Source organism: Taudactylus pleione, unplaced genomic scaffold (genome assembly GCF_031769625.1).
Source record: "Taudactylus pleione unplaced genomic scaffold, aTauple2 ptg000017l, whole genome shotgun sequence".
Lineage (NCBI taxonomy): Eukaryota > Metazoa > Chordata > Amphibia > Anura > Myobatrachidae > Taudactylus > Taudactylus pleione.
In genome coordinates this window covers 4,471,952-4,477,951 of record NW_028284419.1, presented here as the reverse complement: position 1 = coordinate 4,477,951, position 6,000 = coordinate 4,471,952, and positions in this window count along the sequence as shown.

The following is a 6,000-nucleotide window of genomic DNA, read 5'->3' as shown; positions in this document are numbered from 1 at the left end:
TTTTAATAAGTAGAGAAGTATTATTGACAGGGCTGAGGTCTCTTGTACTCCAGGGTCATTGCCATGGGAATTTCATAGTTCTCTGCAAGCAGATATCACAAATCTAAAATCTCAAAGTAAAAAATAAATAAAGCACAGAAAGCGAACACACACAAATCATGTATCCATAGCAACAGAGCTACTGTATGTTATAATACTAAAGCAAAGTGAAAAAAACATGCTACAATGTGGACACAGCTTTTGAACAGTACACAACCCTTCCCATACATCCCCACTCAACTTGCATACACAGACTATACTGAGACTCAGCCGTCCAGCTCAGACCTTCCCGATTAACCAGAGTGGTAAGACCTTGCTATCGCCAATCCCCCATGCTTATACTTGCCAACAGGGGCTGGCTGGCAACTTTTAGCCTGGGGGGCAAATGCATGCAGGCGGCCCTGGCAGAGGAGTAGCGTGTAGCCAGGGTGCTCGAAAGAACGTGCGTGCTACGGCGCCCTCCCCCCCCTCAAGTGTTCTAGGGAGGCGGCGGGTCCATATGGGATTAATGTAAGGTAAAAATAAAGATATGGGGCAGCCCCCTGTCGTAGTGCCCATATGCAGTGCCACCCTGTGCCACAGGAGGACACCCTTATGCAGGCCTCGAGTAGTGCCCGCAGTAGTGATCCCCCTTATGCAGTGCCCCTTGTGCCCCCAGTAGTAAGCCCCTTATATAGTGCCCCCAGTAGTGGTAACCCTTATGCAGTGCCCCTTAAATAGTGGCCCCAGTTGTAATCTTCCCCCTATGCAGTACCCCCACTATTGCCCTTTATATAGAGCCCCCAGCAGTGGTCCCTCGATGCAGTGCCCCCAGTGGTAGTCCCCTCCCCCCTATGTAGTGCCCCTAGTAGTATTCCCCTCCCCCCTATGCAATGCCCCTAGTAGTAGTCCCCTCCCCTTGTAGTGCCCCTAGTAGTAGTCCCCTCCCAGTAGTAGTACCCCCCTTGTAGTGCCCCCAGTAGTAGTAGTCCTGTCCTTGTAGTGCCCCCAGTAGTAGTAGTCCCCACCTTGTAGTGCCCCCAGTAGTAGTAGTCCCCCCCCTTGTAGTGCTCCCAGTAGTATTCCCCCCTGTAGTGCTCCCAGGAGTCCCCCCTTGTAGTGCTCCCAGGAGTCCCCCCTTGTAGTGCTCCCAGTAGTCCCCCCCCTTGTAGTGCTCCCAGTAGTCCCCCCCCTTGTAGTGCTCCCAGTAGTCCCCCCCTTGTAGTGCCCCCAGTAGTATTCCCCCCTGTAGTGCCCCCAGGAGTCCTCCCCCCTTGTAGTGCCCCTAGGAGTCCCCCCCTTGTAGTGCCCCCAGGAGTCCCCCCCTTGAGGTGCTCCCAGGAGTCCCCCCCTTGTAGTGCTCCCAGTAGTCCGTCACCCCCACAGTAGATACATAATAAAAAAAACAAACAAAAAAAACACTTACCTGACACTCGCTCCTGGTCCCGCCGCCGAGATCTGCTCCTCCGTCCGCCGCTTTGCATTATGGGAGTGACGCGTCACTCCCATTTTACCCACTGCGGGAGCCGTAAGATGTCCGGCTCTGGCAGTGGGAGCAGCAGCCGATGAGAGTCTGTCTGACTCTCATCAGCTGCTAAAGCAAACACACAGCTGCCGGCTCCGTCCGGTCAGCGCTACACACGCGGTGCAGACTGTGTCACAGTGACAGTCTGCACTGCGGCCCACGGCCCGCATGATGCTGCGGCCCGGGGGGCACATTGCACCCTGCCCCCCGGCCCAGCCCGCCACTGCTTGCCAACTCTCACTGATTTTCAGGGAGACTCCCTGAAATAGTAGCCATCTCCCTGATTGCACCTTACCCCAATTATAATGCTGTAATATTAAAAATAACAGATATATACATTCAAATGGGATCATTAGTATCATTTCCCTGCATTGGTTATAAGGCACAATGATCCCTATGGCCACATGTATTTTCTGAAGAGTTTTAGATGTAGCAGTACACGCCCACTTTACTGTAGCGCTCATAGGTGTTGCTTTCACAATCTCCCTGAAATGCTTTTTCTAAAGTAGACTAAAGTAGTTAATCTTAGAGGAAGCGCTCTGTGCTATTTCTAAAATATATGTCAGTCCCACTGAATGTGTACAATAAGGGGAAGTGGGGAATGCTGCCAAATAGGTTTATAGGTTCTAAAGTATTGTTCTGTCTCTATGTATATCCACCAGGGGAAAATAGTTCAGGTAAGCAATAACTTGAGGCTGGATCTTATAGTTAATACTCTAATGTTGTATCAAAAGACCAATAATAAACATTGTTTGCATCAGTAAATAGTTCAGGTGGGCAAAAACTTGAAGCTGAGTCTTGATCGTTAGTGTTAAACCACAATTGCTGCAGTAAAGTTAATGGATAATCACCAAAAGATAAAGTATATTAATCCCCATGGAGTGGGGGGGATAAATCCTATGTAACCACGTATCAGCTCGGCAAAAACGTTTGGCAGAGTGTTGTTTAGTTATACTGCAATCTTTCCTTCATGAGGGATGGAATAATTACCTCCGTCTCAGCTCCTCGGGACCTCAGAAACAGGGAACGCAGTATCAGGAGAACTTATGGACACAATTTGGCAGTGATTTAGGAAAGTAGAAAACACACTTACCCTAGACGTATAGACTGCTGGTCCAGTTCCTCCTTACGTCCTCTCTGCTGTGTGGGTCTTTGCACAGGGCCCAGTGTCAGGAGAATGTTGTGAGGATTTCTCAAAAAGACTCTGATGTTTTAATGTACCAATTTGTTTATTCCACAATAAACTGTTGTGGTATATTATGTAATAACAGAACCAATAAAAAATCAAATAAAAAGGAAAATAAATACAAAAAATAGACAAATATCGGGGGATCAAGCCTATGCAAATAAATGTATAGTCCCAACGCGTTTCATCCCTATAGGGGACTTTATCAAGGGCAAATGATGGTGACTAGCTTCTAGAATAACTTTAAATAGCCCCCATTTGCGCGGCAAAAAAGCCGCACTTCCAGGTTGCCGTCTGTAGCGCATGCGCAATAGTTTGTTATTGTGCGCTGTTATGGAGACGGAGCCTTCCGTCGGAGATTCAGTGCGGCTAAGGTGTTGTGGCTGGGTGTCATGGAGACCAAGCTCTCCATCGGCAGGTCATTGCTGGGACAGAGATCTCCGTATGTTGTAATCTAAAACGCCCATCACGTGTACTAACTAATGGCTGGTTGCATACTGGAAAGTGTCTCTATTACTGGCGGCGGCCATTTTTGATGCTCTATTTCTAATGCGGATTAGATGTGACTGTGCTCCTGTTTCTAAATAGATCCTATGGCATGGAGGCAGCCATTTTGGGTGGGATCAATTCGGCTCCTTATACTGCAGCCATATAACACGTTAACAAGATAATCATTATAGGGCTCAAGCCTAATTAAATTAATATATTAACCTAAATGAAGGAATAAGGTAACTATTTCCCATTATTCTACCAATTTTTGAACAAGGAGGGAGTACTTGAGAGGGAACAAATTGATTTCATTCTTCAAGGTATAGAATATATTCTTACGCATAATTACATGTGGCATGATGAGAATTTTTACTTACAACAGAGGGGAACAGCAATGGGGACCAAATTCGCCCCTAGCTACGCCAATCTCTTTATGAGTTATTGGGACTACAATTACATCTGGTCCAATGCGGAGCTTGGGGTGAATTTGGTCCTCTGGAAAAGATACATACTATGTATCTGGAGAGGGGATGAAGCTTCCCTCCTACACTTCCTAGCCTACATTGAAGATAATGATAGGAACCTTAAATTCAGCTCCACATAAAGTAAAACAAAGGTTGAGTTCTTAGATCTGGAGATCTTTATTAAGGAATCCCAGATACATACCAGAACATTCCTCAAGAAGGTTGATGTCAACAGTTATATCCTGGCACAAAGTAACCGCCACCCTAGCTGGATTAAAAGCATTCCCAAAGGACAGTTCACCAGGCTCAGGCGTAACTGCACCAACCTTTCAGATTACATTAAACAAGGTACAGATCTCAAACGTAAATTTGAGGAGAAACATCACATGGGAGAAGAAGAGGAAGCGTTTAAATCTCTAGAAGCTACATCTAGAGAATTTTTTTTGAATCATCCCTCAAAAGAGTCTAACAGCAAAAGAGAAGACCTTCTTTGTGACTGAATATACAGGGGCCTCTAGGAAAGTCAACAATATTTTAAAAAAACACTGGCACATCCTTAGGATGGATGATAGCCTTAATACCATACTACAAGACAAGCCAGATATAGTATTTCGCAAGGCTCCTGATATCAGTAAAAAATTGGTGCACAATCATTTTAAACAAAACAGTAAAACCTCACAAATGACACTAGAGGGAACCAAAACAAGGGAGGGGTTCTTCCATTGTGGTAGGTGTGGCAATTGTAAGAAATTGGGGTATAAAAGTACAAAACCAACAACTTTCATTATATCCAATCAAACAAGCAAAGAATACAAAATTAGAAATACAATAACCTGTGATAGTAGATAGTACTGAAGTTATCTATTTACTGGAATGCCCTTGTGGGCTTCAATATGTAGGATGCACAACCAGAGCCTTGAAAGTTTGGATCTACAGGCATATTAGAAACAACATAATAGGTTTTGAGAAACATAGCATCTCGGAACATTTTAAAACTATACATGACTGCAACCCGATAGGTTTAAAATTTACAGCTATTGAAAAGATCAAGTACAACTGGAGAGGTGGCAGTAAAAGATAAAATAGATAGGGTGGAAAGCAGATGGATCTATGATCTACAGACATTACAACCAGAAGGTCTTAATATTGACCCTTAAAGCTCCACTCTCCTAGTGCATATCATTAATTTCCTTATCTTTTGTACTCATTTCTTATTCTTCTGATCTATATCTATGGTCAGTTGATCATTATTCATATTCTACTTCAATTTTTCATATATCCTCAATTTTAACTTTGTCCTTTTGATCCTTCTCAATTTTATTAAGTTTTTAATTTTCCATGCTGCTGATAGTGTGTTTAATACATAAATTTACCATCACATAGAATTCTTAATCCCCTATGGAACCTTAGCCAACTCAATAATGATTGGTAGAATAATGGGAAATAGTTACCTTATTCCTTCATTTAGCTTAATATATTAATTTAATTAGGCTTGAGCCGCATAATGATTGTCTTGTTAACGTGTTATATGGCTGAAGTATAAGGAGCCGAATTGATCCCACCCAAAATGGCTGCCTCCATGCCATAGGATCTATTTAGAAAGAGGAGCACAGTCACATCTAATCCGCATTGGAAATAGAGCATCAAAAATGGCCACCGCCAGTAATAGAGACACTTTCCAGTGTGCAACCAGCCATTAGTTAGTGCACGTGATGGGCGTTTTAGATTACAACATACGGAGATCTCTGTCCCAGCAATGACCTGCTGATGGAGAGCTTGGTCTCCATGATACCCAGCCACAACACCTTAGCAGAACTGAATCTCCGACGGAAGGCTCAGTCTCCATAACAGCGCACAACAACAAACTATTGGGCATGCCCTACAGACGGCAACCCGGAAGTGCGGCTTTTTTGCCGCGCAAACGGGGGCTATTTAAAGTTATTCTAGAAGCTAGTCACCACCATTTGCCCTTGATAAAGTCCCCTATAGGGATGAAACGCGTTGGGACTATATATTTATTTGCATAGACTTGATCCCCGATATTTGTCTATTTTTTGTATTTATTTTCCTTTTTATTTGATTTTTTATTGGTTCTGTTATACCATAATATACCACAACAGTTTATTGTGGAATGCACAAATTGGTACATTAAACATCAGAGTCTTTTTGAGAAATCCTCACAACATTCTCCCAACACTGGGCCCTGTGCCCAGACCCACACAGCAGAGAGGACGTAAGGAGGAACTGGACCAGCAGTCTATACATCTAGGGTAAGTGTGTTTTCTACTTACCTAAATCACTGCCAAATAGTGTCCATA